This window comes from Macaca nemestrina, chromosome 9 (genome assembly GCF_043159975.1).
Source record: "Macaca nemestrina isolate mMacNem1 chromosome 9, mMacNem.hap1, whole genome shotgun sequence".
In the NCBI taxonomy this organism is placed as follows: domain Eukaryota; kingdom Metazoa; phylum Chordata; class Mammalia; order Primates; family Cercopithecidae; genus Macaca; species Macaca nemestrina.
The window spans coordinates 133,517,151-133,532,890 of NC_092133.1; the positions used below are offsets into that span (position 1 = coordinate 133,517,151).

The 15,740-nt window shown below is 39.9% G+C and overlaps 2 long non-coding RNA genes across 2 annotated transcripts in view; one reads left to right on the forward strand and one right to left on the reverse strand.

Annotated features, from left to right (window-relative positions):
- Window positions 1-371: 371 nt before the first annotated feature.
- Window positions 372-15,740, forward strand: part of LOC139356122 (uncharacterized) — a 30,016-nt gene continuing 14,647 nt past the window's right edge. The window contains exon 1 of the long non-coding RNA XR_011607518.1: window positions 372-552. This is a non-coding gene — a long non-coding RNA (uncharacterized lncRNA). The remainder of the gene's footprint in view (window positions 553-15,740) is intronic.
- LOC139356121 (uncharacterized) lies at window positions 1,763-8,218 on the reverse strand. Its single transcript, XR_011607517.1, has 3 exons — window positions 7,565-8,218; window positions 4,858-4,978; window positions 1,763-2,101 (listed from the first exon to the last, which is right to left on the reverse strand). It is a non-coding gene; the product is annotated as an uncharacterized lncRNA (long non-coding RNA).

Below are 15,740 nucleotides of genomic sequence, written 5' to 3' on the forward strand. Positions count from 1 at the left end.
GCAAGCTGGGATCTGGGCTTGGTTTTGCAAAGCTCTGCTTCTCTCAATTTCATGTACTTAGGAAGCACACTTGGATCTTGTTAAAATTCAGATTTGAATTCAGTGGATCTGCAGGGAGTCCTAAGCGTCTGTTTTTTTTTTTTTTTTTTTTTTTTTTTTGCAGGCTCCTAGGTAACACTTGCTGCTGGTCCACAGACCATCTTTGACTAGCAAGATTATAAAGAACCACACCAGGAACCTTGCTTCCCTCTAACCCCAGTTCAGCCACTTCTACTTCTTGGCTTACAAATCCCAAGAGCTAGCTTATGGGATGGGAATGGACTAATTTCCATTGTTTTATTTTACCAGTCATTTATCTTCTCCCTAGAGAAAATACGATTTAGTATCTGCTACTGAGATGCCATTCCAATCCATTGCAGAGAACGAGAAATATAAGTCATAGGCATAGAGACTGTGTATCCACAAGCGAAAACATGTTTCTAAAATCCGAAAAGAGCAGTCAAGATATACAAGTATTTCTGAGAGATAAAGCCTCATCCATCATGCAAAGAGGTGAGCAAAATATTTCCTTTTCCGTTTTTTTTTTTTTCGGTCAGAAAAACAATAGAATAGAACCGTACCTCTGCAAGTAGGAGAGCCCCTGCCTCTACTATGCTCCCCTCAACTCCAACTCCTAGTTCAACTAGGCTTTTACTCACAGTGGCTCTGTTTACAAGTGGCAGAGCTGAGTTACAGTGATCTCTGTGGCCACACGATGCATCCGTCTATGCATGTGGATATTCTAATGTATTCTGTAATGAAGAATATCTTGTTTCAAGATCTTCTGAGACGTTTTCCCCTCATTATTATGTACAGTTGATTTTTATTATCCACAGATTCCATATCTGTGAATTCACCTACTCACTGAAATGTATTTGTAACACCCCAAATCAATACTCACTGTTGCTTCTGCAGTTGTTTGCAAACAAATGCAGGACAACCAAAAAAATCCAAAGTTGCCCACCTGCCTTCCCAGGTGAGGTTGAATAAGGCTCGAGGTAAGGCTGTACCTGTGTCTCAGCTCTCATACTGTAAACAAGCCTCCTTCTCGTGGTCTATTTAATGTTACATTTTTCATGGTTTTGTGCCTTTTGTTACTGATTTTTCTGTTTAAAATGGCCCCCAAGAGTAATGCTGGAGTCTTATCTAGTGTCCCTAAGGGCAAGAAGGCTGCGGCGTGCCTTTTGGAGAAAATCTGTATGTTATATAAGCTTTCTTCAGGCCTGAGTTTTGGTGCTGTGGGCCACGAGTTCAACGTTAATGCATCAACGATGTATATTAAACGGCTTTAAACAAGAACATACACAAAACAAGGTCACGTATTGATTAGTTGATGAAAATGTTGTAATCACACACTCGTGGGCCCGTAGCCCTGTATTTCTCCAGCAGTAAGGGTTCAGTATTTGCTTTCAGTGTTTGCAGTGACTTTATAGACTCTAACTACTGTGAATAATGAGAATTGATTGTAGTTGCATATATTACAACCTGCAAATTCAAAGAAATCAGAGTATTAGGATTAAGCATATAGGCTCTGAGTGCAAATTCCAGCTATTTACTGCCTGGGAGCACTTGTGCTTCCATTTCCTCCTCTGCAGTAATATCTCATTTGTAAGACTGTGGTGAAGCGTAAAGGAACTGGTGCATCCCCAGAAACTCACACATAGGACACACTTAGAATAAGATCTGGGCAGACAGAAAGCACTCAATAATATGAGCTGTCACTATTGTTTATTATTTTATAGAGCATGAAACCCAGGAAAGCTCCAGAAAAGTGTGTAATGTCACACAGTAAGCAGCTGAGCTGAGCTGGGAACACAGTCCTGAGTTTAACACCAAATTCACAGGGGAAGCCATCCAAGAGAGGAGTGAGACGTGTCTGGAACATGTATACAGCATATGGCCGGCCACTGCCCTAAATATAGAGTTATGGGCTGTGTGTTGAAAGGCAGGATGGGATGGGTCAATCAACAAGGGACGTGAAAAGGGGTGCCTTTGTGTGATTGCAGCCATTTCAGGTGTCAGATCTCAGACCCCTTGGTTTTGCAGCTTTTTATAGAAATGCCTGTGGAAACATAATGGTAGACAGGGGTGACCATAGTTCAGCATTTCAGACATATCATCTTTTCTCTCTAGTGCTGCAGGGGTTATGCTACAAATTGAAAGATCTAGCTACATGAAACAGAGCTGACACATTGAGCCAGGAAGTCTTTTCTTCTGTGGAAAGCTCTGATCTTCAAGTCAGCCAATCTGGAAGGGGTAGATTTGACAAGAATCATTCCACATTTTGCACTTGCAGGGATTGCAGCCATAACAAGGGAATGAGGACCACATCTGGGATGGAGGAGCTAGGAAAATAAAAACCCTAAAAAAACCCAAATGTGAAACTGGGCTAGAGATAGGAGAAATTGGACATAAGATACCCCGGGCACTTCCCGCCTCTGCCAGTGGGGTAGCTTCACGCTTAGAGTTGGGAGTGGGCTCCTTGGGGCTAGAGGTGCTTGGAAGGCATCCCTCTTAGTCACTACTCTCTGCACTGTGCTAACACATGCCCTCGTTCTGATGTGGCATCCTATCCCAGTGAAGGGAGTCACTGCGTTGTTTTTAGAGGCAGCCTCTTAAAAATACTCATCCAGGCTGGGCGTGGTAGCTCACACCTATAATCCCAGCACTTTGGGAGGCCGAGGAGGGTGGATCACCTGAGGTCAGGAGTTCGAGACCAGCCTGGCCAACATGGAGAAACCGCATCTCTACGAAAACTACAAAATTAGCTGGGCGTGGTGGTGCGTGCCTGTCATCCCAGCTACCCGGGAGGCTGAGGTAGGAGAATCGCTTGAACCCGGGAGGCGGAGCTTGCAGTGAGCTGAGATCATGCCATTCCAGTCCAGCCTGGGCAACAAGAGGGAAACTCCATCTCAAAAACAAACAAACAAACAAACAAAAAGAAAAACAAAACAAAACAAAGAAAAACAAAAACCTCACCCAGCTTTGCAAGCAGGAAGGCACTGAAAGGCGGATCACTTGCCTTCCGGTATTTTAAGAGGGGTGGCATGGATGGAGCAGAGGTTTTGCTTAGGATCAAAGAGGAAAGGGAAATGATTTCCAAGAAGAGAGCTAGTAAGATGGAGGAAGATTACGAGTAAGTGTTTTAGGCACCCAATGGGGAGCTAAAGATAAAAAAGAATACTAAATAAGAGTTTTAAAAAAACAACCAGCTGAAGGAGAAAAAACAGTTATTACTGTGGGGAGGATGGGAACTGCTTTTCTAGAAAACACAAAGGCCTCCTTTCATTTAATGCCCTTAGCAGTCCTAGGAAGCAGGTCTGAATTCCCTCATTTTACTAGAAGGAAAACAGGCTCAGCAAAATTTTAAAACGTACTCAAAATTATACAGGCAGTCAATGGCAGAGGACAGATTCAAACACATATCTGTAGGATTTGAAAGCTTAGGCTCTTTGCAAACAAAAACCCCACAAAGAACAACAATAAAAGCTAATATTTATCAAGCACTTTCTAAGTGCCAACCACTTCTTTACAGATTTTATATGCATCAATTAATTCAGTCTTCACAGCAATATGATTTATACACAATTAAACCTACTTCGTGAATTCAGAACCTGAGGCTTAGAAAAGGTAAGTAACTGGCTAATAATCATTACAGCTCTGAAAAGAGACATTTGAGGGACAATTACCAGGGGTAAAGATAGATTTTTACCAACATTTGAATTGGTATTTACATAAAGTCTCGATGTGTGGGTACTGGGGAGTGGCAGGAAGAGGTGGTGATCCAAACTGCAGGGAGCGGACACTTGACTCCTGACCCTGCCATGTTGTTACTGGGAAAATGAAGAATGAGCTAAGCCAGAGCAGAGGGACTGGAGGAAACAGCCTTACATAAAGAAAGAGAAAAATCAGGCCAGCGTACTGGGAGTGAAGGTGGGGAAGTGGAGGGAAGAGAGGACCTTAGCGTCTTTGCAGCTCAGCTCAGTGGCACTAAGCAGGATGTCTGCCATGAGCCAGATGCAGGACAGGAGCTGGGTAGGTGGGGGGCATAGTCCATGGAAAGTCATCTCACTGCAAAGCCAAAAACGTGGGTCTGAGGCCCACTCAGAAAAGGTCTCCATTTTCCCAGGAACTAAAGTCTGGAAGAAGAGAGCTCAGGGCAGCCTGGAGGCTGGGAGTGCATGGAGCAGGTACCATAGCCTCACAGACTGGGCATAAGGTCTGGAAGTCAAGGGCACAGAGAGGGCCCCAAAGGGCACCTTTTCTGAATTAAAGCTGCACTGAGCTAAGGAGTAGCATGGGGCAGTGGCCCCCTCAACGGTTTGTCCCCCATCCCTTGAGTGGCCATGGGGACAGCTCAGGGACAGCCTGACCACATACTGGACGAAAGCTACTGGAGGAGGCAGAGGCATTTGCCTGGACAGAGGAGCAGGTGAAGGAGGAGAGAGCTCTGACCCAACATATAGATGCTGGCAGCAAGGAAGGCCTGATGTTTGCCTCCGACGGGTGGCAGCCAACATCTGTCTTTCTGTTTCCCCAAAGCAAGAGGCTTCCATCACTTGCTTTTACTAAGGATGGCTCTGTTTACAAGTGGTAGAGCCGAGTCCCAGTGATGTCTGTGGTCAAACGATACCCTGTCCATGCTTGTGGATATTCTAGTGTATGCTGTCACCAAGCAAGTCTGTTTCCTGGCCGTCTCTCCAGATTTCAGCAGAACATTCCCTTTCTTTGAATCTCAGTTCCTGGGCATAGATGCATCTTGTGCTGACTGAGCCACGTAACTCCAAATACGATTTATTTTAAGAGAAAATTGCCCACCTTTTAGAGTAAATAAAGTTGAGAGCAGAACCGAGCAACTTCATTTCCACTTCCTAGTATAGCAACTGAAGAGTGAGCTTCCTTCAGCTTCAATTGCTCTTCTCAGAAAGTTTTTACTTAGCTTAATGGAAGAAAGCACAGTTTTTAGACCAAAGAGGAAGAAAATGAGACAAGGCAAGGCAAGTAAGTAAAGGATATTTCAGCTCTGACTTTTGTAATCTCCCTCCCTCTCTCTCTTTCTCAGTTTTATTTGTATTCCTGACAGCAATCAATTACTATATATCTTATGAAGGGTCATTGTAGTAGGTAAAGGCATGGAATACAAATGATAAAGGAGGAATGCAACAAAATGAACTAAAATATGCATATAAAGCCATTGTTGTAAATAATATATCTTATAATAAATATCCACAGGGGAGCTGGGAGATAAAAATAGCACCACTGTATGAAATAAGGACTGTGACTTATTTTCTGTAGAAGCTGCTGTTTCTCTGCCAGTGAGAAAAGATGCTAACAAAAGAACACACTAAGCATGGTCCCTTAGATATCTTCCCTTTGTGTGGCATGTGTTGCATGTTATGTAAAGAGTTCACTTTGCCCACCTACATGCTTGATTTTTTTTTTTTTATTAAAGGAGACTGTCCTACATGGAGCTGTCAGGCATCAGTCAATGTGGGTTGAAATTAACCATAGTGAGTGACACCCAAGTGGGCTTAATCTGAAGGGAAAATGAAGACAATAGACTCCTAAGAAGTTTAAATGGTGGCATATACATGATTTATTTTCCCAAGCTTTAGTTCAAATAACCAACAGCACAGGAAAAATGAAAGAATAAAAGGTTGTACATCATATTTGCTGCAATATAGGTGTCTCAACCTAATGAGGCTCCTGGATCCTAGTTTGCTTCTGAATATCACCAGGGGTGATTATAGCTTGCAGAAGTATACCAGAAAAAGGCATGCCTTCCTATGTCTTGGGCTGTAATTAAAGCCACAAGCCATCAGATAGCGAAGAGGCCAGCTGCAGTCCTTCAAACCTTTAGTACCCTGCCATTAAAAATAGATTACAGCACAAAATATGTACCAAAAATAATCCCAATAAAAAATTTGCACATTTGATTACTATAATTGATTTTTTTTCTTCTAGATATGAATAAATGACCCAGGCTAAATGCCAGTTCCTTGCAAAGAATTTCATTTAAGCTTCACTGAATTGAAAAGGCTCAACCAGACTCAACATTTCCAACTTCCTAGCAAGCAGCAGAAAATCTACCTGACAGTTGCTATGGAAACACGAACAGGAAGAGTGAACCACCAGCCTATAAATCCACAGAGAAACCTTTCTTAATTGGAAGGCCTTTAACCCACACATTTTTCTCATAGCTGCAGAGCTTATTTCTAAAGAGATTATTAAATTCCTCAATTGACTTATGAAGGATGCTTCCCACTATATTACTGTGCTTTGGGTTGCGATTCTTTATATCTGTTTCCAAAATTACAAAACAGACCAGGGATAATAAAAGTTAACACAGATGTTTCAATGAAAAATCCATATGATGTTCCGAAAATAACTTCAGCGGCAACACGGAACAAAAAGGATTCCAATACAAGAACCAAGATGGTGTAGACCTGTTTGTTTCAAAGCTGTATATAAGTCACCAAACTTCTTCACTCCCCCTGATTTTGACATATTAATGCAGATGGCAAATCCTGACAATATTTCCCAATGTTTAAGAAGGCTAACCAAGTCAGAAATATGAATAAGTGAGGTGTTGGGATATGTTAATTTTATGCTCGCCCTTGATTTTTAAAAATGTTCTTTGCTATTTGTTAGCAAATACTAACTAGTATGTGGCTGGCTGAACAAGAAACAGATGTAACTAAACATCTCAGTGAATCTCAATTACATTAGGGTACTTTTGGTTAACGAATCCATTCTAGTAAGCCCTCAGTGTCATCTATAGGTTTCTGAAAACTACAACTGTAAACTAAACTGTGTAGAGTGAAACCAATTTTACCATAGACTATTTGATATAAACAAGTTACGTTCCTGTGGCATATTTCTGGCCACAAAAACAATGCCAAACATCTATACAAAGACCAAAACCCTTCTAATATTAAACATTAAACTAAATGTAAGCTACACTTATATTTTTAAAAGATTCATAAAAACAAGTCAGAGAATTGTTTACCCAATTATTACAGTTCAGAGTTAACCCGAACAGGACACCACCCCACCACAGGGCTCACTCACACACACACCCCCATGCTCACACAGATGGGGACAGTTTAGACACATCAGGTCACCTAACATGCATATCTTGGGGACACGGGAGCAAACTGGAGTCCCCAGAGAAAACCTACACAGATATGGGGATAATGTGCAAACTCCACACAGTGGTCCAAGCAAAGAATTATTACTATTATTATTTCTCATCAATGTTGTAATGAAACTCTGTGCAATGAAATGACCGCATTGGAGGACCTGCTGTACGGGATTGAATTTTGTCAAACAATCTACGTGAGGAGTGAGGGTTATGGTAGAGAGAACCGAATAGAGCTATCTACCCATGTCCACATTGCAGCCTTCTCTCCTTCCTTTCGGCTGTATTAAAGAATCGTTCCTCCTCCTCCCAGCCTAAGCCAAAGCCCTGCTTGCATCCGGTTCCCACCCCCTAGGGCTCCCTGAGATGCCTTCCTATAGGTACCTCCACTTTCTCCCCTTTTCATTCTTCAACCTTTCCTTCACTCCTGCCGTTCTCGTCCTCAGTATGTAAACATGCTTTGGTCTCTTCCAACCTAAAAAACACAAACCAGCAAAACCTCTCAATCCCGTGCTCCACTTTCGTACTGCCCTCTCTTTCTTCTCTCCTTTCACCCTGGTATTTATTGAGAGGAAAGTTGCTCTCCTTCCTGTCTCTCCTTCTTTACTTTCTGCCCTCCCTTCAGTTCCCTGGAAGATGTTCTGACTCCCGACAACCACACTCCGCCCTCAGAGTGACTGTCTTCTCATCCAGCAGGGTGGATGATGACATCTGCTTTCTTGATGCCAACTCTTTTCTCAATTCCATGATAGGGCATTGTCCTGGCTTGTCTTCCATCCGATCACTTGTTCAGCCTCTGTCTCCTGGGTGATCTTCCTCAGGACCTTCCATGATTCTCTTCTTCATTCACTTTGTGCCTCCCTTGGGCACCCTCACGCCCTCCCATTGGTTCCATTACAGTCAATATGCGAATGACTCACAAACATTTATTTCAACCTTGTAAAAAGCAGGATAAAAAAATCTACCTCCTCAGGTTGTTGAGAGCATTGGAGACAACATTTAAAACTTGTCTGACACATTCCCAGAACTCAGCAGAAATATGAGCTATTATTAGTATGTATTTGAGACACCTTCAAGACAGTGTGTGCAAAGCGGAACTAACTTCTCCTCACAGTGTTCCTTCCCATGGAATCCTTCTCTGTAAATCTCCTACTTACTCTTTTTTTTTTTTTTTTTCTGAGATGGAGTCTAGAGTCTTGCTCTATCACCCAGGCTTGAGTGCAGTGGCATGATCTTAGCTCACTGCAAACTCCACCTCCCAGATTCAAGCAATTCTCCTGCCTCAGCCTCCTGAGTAGCTGGGATTACAGGTGCCCACCACCACACCCAACTAATTTTTGTATTTTTAGTAGAGAAGGGGTTTCGCCATGTTGGTCAGGCTGGTCTTGAACTGCTGACCCCGTGATCTGCCTGCCTTGGCCCCTAGTTATTCTTTAAGCACATTTTAATCACTAATTTCACCAAGAAAGCCTCCTTATCCTTCTTGATTCAGGGTCCCCTCTTAAGGGCTATCACAGCATGCTGTATTATTAAAGTTCATATCCTACTGCATTGTAATTGTCTATTTACTTGTCTCTTCATTTTAAGAGGGCAAAACTGTACAGTTTTATTCATTATTTTATCTCCAGCAAATATGTATTGAAACACAAATGAATAAAAGTAGACCTGCACATAAAATAAACCATTAAATAGAAATATCTTTATTCCTGCATGGTTATCCTGACAAGTTTTTGGTAACTTCTCATTTCGTCCTTCCTTTTATGATAACCTAGTTTGTGCCAATTAACCTTACAGAGGTGTCCAGTACTACTTTTGTTTTAAACCATTACATTGGAGAACATGAAATTTTCAAGTAATACAGGGGGTTGCAAAGTATGCTGCAAGGTTAAAGTTCTGATGCTTGCAAACATACAGGCATCTACACAGACAATATTTTCTTAGCATTCAGACTGAAATCTCTCTTTCTTCTGAGAAACTTATCTGGTGTCTATTCTGATCACTAATCATCTGTAGAAAAATAGTCTTTCTCTGAAACCATATGTTTAATGATGAGTCTGTGTCCAGATGTTCTCAGACCATGTTCTTTAAGGACCCACATGCTGCTGCCACTGGAGGTCTGGGCACAGACTCAGAGTTTTTAGTCAATGAGTTCAGGTTGCATTCGAGGCGGAAGAAGTCAAGGGAAAGGGTAGTAGGTAACCACCATCTAACTGTCGCTACAGAAACAAAAACACCTGAGGTCAGTATACACATGCAATTATCTTACAACCAACGAGCATGGGCAAAGTACAGTGTCTGGAAGCCCTCCCGACTTGCAGGGAGAAGCACGTATATTCACAAAGCCTCGTACACTCACACACTCCTGAGGCTGTCCGCTGGCAGCCGGCTTTCTCATTCAGAGACTCCTTTTGTGTTTAGTTGCACATACCTCCAACTTATAATACTTTGAAAGAGCCAAGGTAAAACAGGGGGGAAAAAAAAACCCCAGCATGTGTTAGTCTGATCTCTTCACCCAATAGAGAGAAACCACAGAAATTTCCTTGACAGTCCTCTTAGGGAAGGTATATGCCACTGTGGAGTTCTGATGGGCAAGTGGTCTGATTTTGAATCTGGCTTCACCTCTTGCTGGTGGTGTGACTTTGGGAAACTTTACTGAGCCTCAGCTGCCTCCCCTGTGAACAAGGAACAAGCCTTAGGGGATTATTGACAGCATTATATAAAGTTATATAGAAAATATCCTTAAGGTCAATAAATGTTCAGTAAAATGGAGCTACAGTAGGGATGAACCAAGCACATCCCATCTATATGAGGTCATCTGCAGTGAACACTGCTGCTAAACCTTCCATTGCATTGATCAAAGGGATGGGTGGATGAACTGGGTCATGTATTGTTTTACCACCTGGAACATCATTTAGGATTTGAACACTAATAACTGTTAGTTATCTCTTTAGCTCTGATCCTTGTCGGAACACATAATTTCAAAAATATCTTTCACAGCAGCTTGTTTTCAGTCTCCTCTTTAACATTTAGAAATAAAAATGTTAACTTTTTTATTGAAAAAACATAAAATGCTAAAGCAACTTTAGTGACATATCTGTATATTGCAGAATAATTACGTATTGGACAAAAAGCAATGCTTCTGTATAAACTGCGGAGTCAGATTTTTTGTTTGTCTGTTTTGTTTTTCTCTGAAAAAAAAAAAGTGCCAAAAGCATATGTCTAAGTAAGAGTGAATGTGGAAGTCTGGTTGACTGATTTGATCACTCCTCTGCAATTTACCTATGGACATTCGCCATATGATATTGTGGCACATATTCTCACATCATAGTTAATTTAATCTTCATCATAACATTGAAACACATGTGGGTGTTGGATATTATTTCCATGTCTACAGATGAGGACTAAAACTCAGAGAATTTTCATAATTTCACCAAGAATTAGGCAGAATTAAGATTCAAACCCAGCGGACCGATCATTAAGAGTATTCTTTTCTATGACATGACCTAGTCTCGTGATGTAATACTACTTCACCTTCTTAATATTACAGTAGTTTTATAATCTCATGTTCTTTATTCTTCCTCCTTCCCTCCCTTCCTGTCTTCTTCCTTCCCCTTTTTGCACATGCATATTGTTGCTCCCTGAAATACCTGCGTTTCTGCCTAATTTGGTAAATTTAGTATGTCTTCTATCTGCAACGACTTTTGAAAAGTATCATTGCTGAAGAGTGCAGTGTTCTCACTCCAAAACCACTGTCTTAGCCTCCTCACCCCTTTCTGCCCAAACTTAAGCACAAATCCTAAGTATAGGTAAGAAAATGTGAAGTCTTTATTCCCATTTTCCTTTTCAATTTTGGTTTCATGTCTACATTGTGTAAAGTCACATATATGTATATATGTATATGTATATGTATATATGTGGATGTATAAAAAAATATATATATATATTTGTGTATATATATATATACAAAATCATGGACTAGGAGGCTTCAAAACTTTAAGAATATAGACCTTATCACAAATCCAAATCTGGTTTATACGTTTCAATATCCAACATTTCACAACTAGAATTTTCTCCTAGTAGTAAATAAGATCCACATATATGAATATTTTAAAAACTATTTTTCAATGGTTGACTACACAGATAACACAAGAAACAAAATTAGAGAGAGCTAGAAAGTACCACAATCTATAGGTTGGAAAACAAACTGTTTTGAGCAAAAGAGGGGTCACATGACATGCTTACTAGCTTCAATCAACCTAAGGACCCATCTCTAAGATGTATCTGAAATAGAAAAATAATTACCCTTTTTTTTCCTTAAAAAAAGCCTCTTGCTGTCATTTTTATGTATGTGTGACCTATGCTTCTAAAGAACCCATACATTTCTATTCTTTAACTTGTTTCTCAAAGAGGACTTAATGAAAATGAGAGAAGATATACTAGTATCATCACCTTTATTCATTAAAAATTATTTGAAAAAGTAAATTTGTCTTGACATTCTTTCCTTCCCTCCCTGTTCCCAAAAAAGAAGCTACGCCAAGTGCAAGGATGCAGTGTTATTTATAGAACTGAACGAATCATATTCTTACAGTACATAAGCCTCTCAGTTGCTTTAGCAACCTGGGGAGCTATATTAACTCTGAGAGGTTCCGTCTCCTCTGCAGTGTTCAAATTGCTTCAAAATGTTAAACTCAATCTTCTTCAGTTGCCCTTAACAATGGGATGGGATAAGGAATTAATATTTTTTGAGACTCACAATATTCCTGGGAAAATGGCTACCTTAGAAATAAGATCTACAGATGAAGTAACTTTCCTGCAATCACAGAAGTTAGGATTCAGAGCCAGATCTATTCATGGTATTATTTGATCCTTGTGTTCTTTTATAGACATAATTAATTGTTTTAGATCAAAAGCATTTATATTTTAGAATATATCATTGGTTCCGATTTTCAGTGATTGCAGAGTAGCTTGCACTGGAGAGTTTCCTACTAATAACAATTATATTTAAAAAGTTGTTTGAAGGCACTGGAGAATGACCCAATTCAGATAGAAGCTGGAGAGGATTTAACCCTTGAAAGAAGGAAAACATAATGGGTAGAATCTGGGCAACACAGCTTTCCCCTGAAGACAATCCCCAGTTCCCCCTACCAGGGATGGATACATTAGTATTACAGTAGTTTTATAATCTCATGTTCTTTATTCTTCCTCCTTCCCTCCCTTCCTGTCTTCTTCCTTCCTCTTTTTGCAATAAATTTGTGGAATAAAATTTGTGGAATAAAATAAAACTGTGGAAACACAATTTTGTTAGCCTGATGAGGCAGAGGATAAAGTCAGGGGATGCAAGGTGGCTGGAAATTGAGAGAGGTAGAAGGAATCCCAGAAAGAATAGAAACACAGAAGGAAGAACCCCCAAATTGGCCTATAAATTCCCTTCAAATACTTTAAACCTTGAACAGTGTATTTGTGAGATGAGGCACCAAGGGGCTCAGGAGAAAGCTGAGACAGCGGAAAGAGATTTTAGTAGCTCCCCACCTGATAAGAAATCAGGTCCCGTTGGGTTACAGGGCTTGGAAAATGTTTTGAGCTTTACACTGAACTCTCAAAAAAGTTAGGAGTACCACATACAAAATGAAAGGATTCACACAAGAATTAAGGGAAAAAACAAAATAGACCTAGACCTACCTTAACAAAACTTGAAACAAAGTATCTACCAGTTCAAGTTGATTTGTGGTAATTTAACTCCTACTAGAATGAAACTCTTCATTCCTTTGAAAAAGATAATAGAATTCAGAGTCTCACCAATATAAAATCCATAATGTAATTGTTTTAGTGAGAAGATATGCAAAAAGTAAAATCACTCTGCAAAAATAGACCTACAGATGAACCAGATATAGAAATTAGCAGTTGAGATTAAAAAAAATAATAATAACTATGAGAAATTCAATAAATCATCTGTAGAAGTAATGAACTTAAATATGTAAGTAGAAAAACATGATAACAAGAGTATGGAGGAAAGAAGGAGGTGTAAAATTCCTATATTAATTAATCATTAGGTGATATAATATTAATGCCAAGATAGATTTTGCTAATGTGGATATATGTACTACAATCCTAGAGAAAAAATGTTCAAAAAAAAAAAAAAAAAAGCAATTTGGGTAAGAAACAAGTAGAGGAAATGTAATAGAAAAGCAAAGTATTTTGATTAACCAAAATAAGACAGGTAAGGAGAATCAAGGAACAAATAATAGAGAGGAATATGAGAAAATAATAATTATCACATTAATAATTTCATTAAATGTAGACATAATATACCTTTTACCTATACTGAGCTCTTCCTCCAAAGGTTTCAAGGCATATTAGCAATAGTTATCACAGGCTTGACATTTTTAGCAACTACTTATAGTAAAGATCTGCTTATCAAATTTATGAATGACTGAAAGCTGAGAAGTTTACCAATTTGATTTGCTAATAAAGTCACTGTAAAGAGGCACCAACCAACCCTCTTCATCAGCCTGGATCAGAAAGATGGGCTAAACCCAACAAAATGAAATAAGTTATAGCATAGGGGAGACCTAGATTAACAATAATTTGTATGAAAAAGACTGTAAGGTCAATACGGTCTAATATGACATGCATCAGGTAATAAAAGTAAATACTCACTTGGGCGGCAAAAAGAGAACAGGGTAAGGGAGTCAATGAATAAGTCAGCTTTCTGGGCATCACATAGACCAATGCTTGCAGTATTGTGCTCAATTCTGGGTTATGTGAAGGCGGAAGTTATCAATTAGAATACATGAAGAAGAGAATGCATAGGAAAGTGAAAAATGAGGCATTAATGTCCATCAAGGGTAAATCTATATGACAAGAGAACAATTCAGCTGGTTCTAAAAGGCGGCATGGAGATATACTATTTGAAGGACAATCATGAGAAAAATATATTAGTTTATAGTTTTCTGTATAGCTTTTAAAGCTCCTGCCTCATCTCTGTTTCTATAACAACACATATACACAGTATGACACATGGTGTTATAAAGTGTGCAGACCAGGTAGGAAGAGAGATTTGGTGCAAGTGTTATTTAATGAGGTGCTGCTTACTTAGCCTGTGTCCTCTGGGCACCATAATCCTGGGTGCTATTATGTAACTACCATTGTTTTTTCACTCTGACCTTTCTTATGGCTATTAGTTGACTAACGTGAGATATTCAATACATGTGTTTCAAAACAATGGATGGAATCTCTCCATATATCTTGGGTGTGTGTTAGATATACATGCATATGCATCCAACTTTGTCTCCAGCCGTCAACTGACATGACCATTTGGTGGATGTGACTATGAGAATTGTCTCTGACCTTGGGCTGTCTACAGTTCCTTATTTCCTCGGTGGATTCAGCTTTAGTTCATCTTCTGTGTGACCTTAAATGGAGGATGGTGTTAATATGGTTACTCTCTTCAGTCAAGTCTCAGCTGTAAATTCCAGACAATCTTTGGCTTCCAACAATTATTCAACTTCCAACATATCAACACATAGAATCTACATTTATTTAGTTCTAGATATTGTTCTTTTTTTTTTTTTTTTTTTTTTTTTGAGACACAGCCTCACTCTGTCACTCAGGCTGGAGTACAGTGGCGTGATCTTGGCTCATGCAACCTCTGCCTCCCAGGTTCAAGCAATTCTTCTGCCTCAGCTTCCTGAGTAGTTGGGACTTACAGGTGCCCACTACCACACCTGGCTAATTTTTTTTTTTCTTTTTAGTAGAGATGCGGTTTCACTATATTGGCCAGGCTGGTCTTAAACTCCTGGCCTCAAGTGGTTGGCCTGCCTCAGCCTCCCAAAGCGCTAGATATTGCTCTTTCTACTTTGCTTTTGCCTCAGTACTAATAGAATATGTGCATTTATATTTACATTGACATTGAAAGAAAATGAAGCTCCCATAGAAATGACTTCTCTCTTGCAGCATGACAAGGTGACTAAGAGTGCAAACTTAAAGAGTCAGACTGCCACCATGGAAATCCGGACCTTGCTGCATATTGGCAGCAGAAACTTGGACATGTTATTAACCTCTTTTGGTTCCAGTTCTGACCTCAAAGTGTTGTGGTAGTAACAAAATGATTTAATAATATAAAGTGCTTAGAACACTGTCTAGTTATTATTTTTATTTCTCTCTGAATAAATACATCTGGAATGCCATCTGGCATGAGTTTTTACATAATGTACTGGTCATCAGTCAATGTGCCTCTGGAAGCAATACATTTAGGCAAACCCTTGGTTTTACTGCACAGACTACAGGAGCTCACCACCACACCCGGCTAATTTTCTTGTATATTTAGTAGAGACGGGGTTTCACCGTGTTAGCCAGGATGGTCTCGATCTCCTGACCTCATGATCCACCCACCTCGGCCTCCCAAAGTGCTGGGATTACAGGCGTGAGCCACCGCGCCCGGCCCTGTTTTTCTTTTAGTCAGGAAGTTATTCCTAAATGCCCTTGATGTAGTAGATTGATTTTATTTAACATTGAAATGGCTAATCACATGTTATAATGCTCATCCTTGATGTCCCCCCCA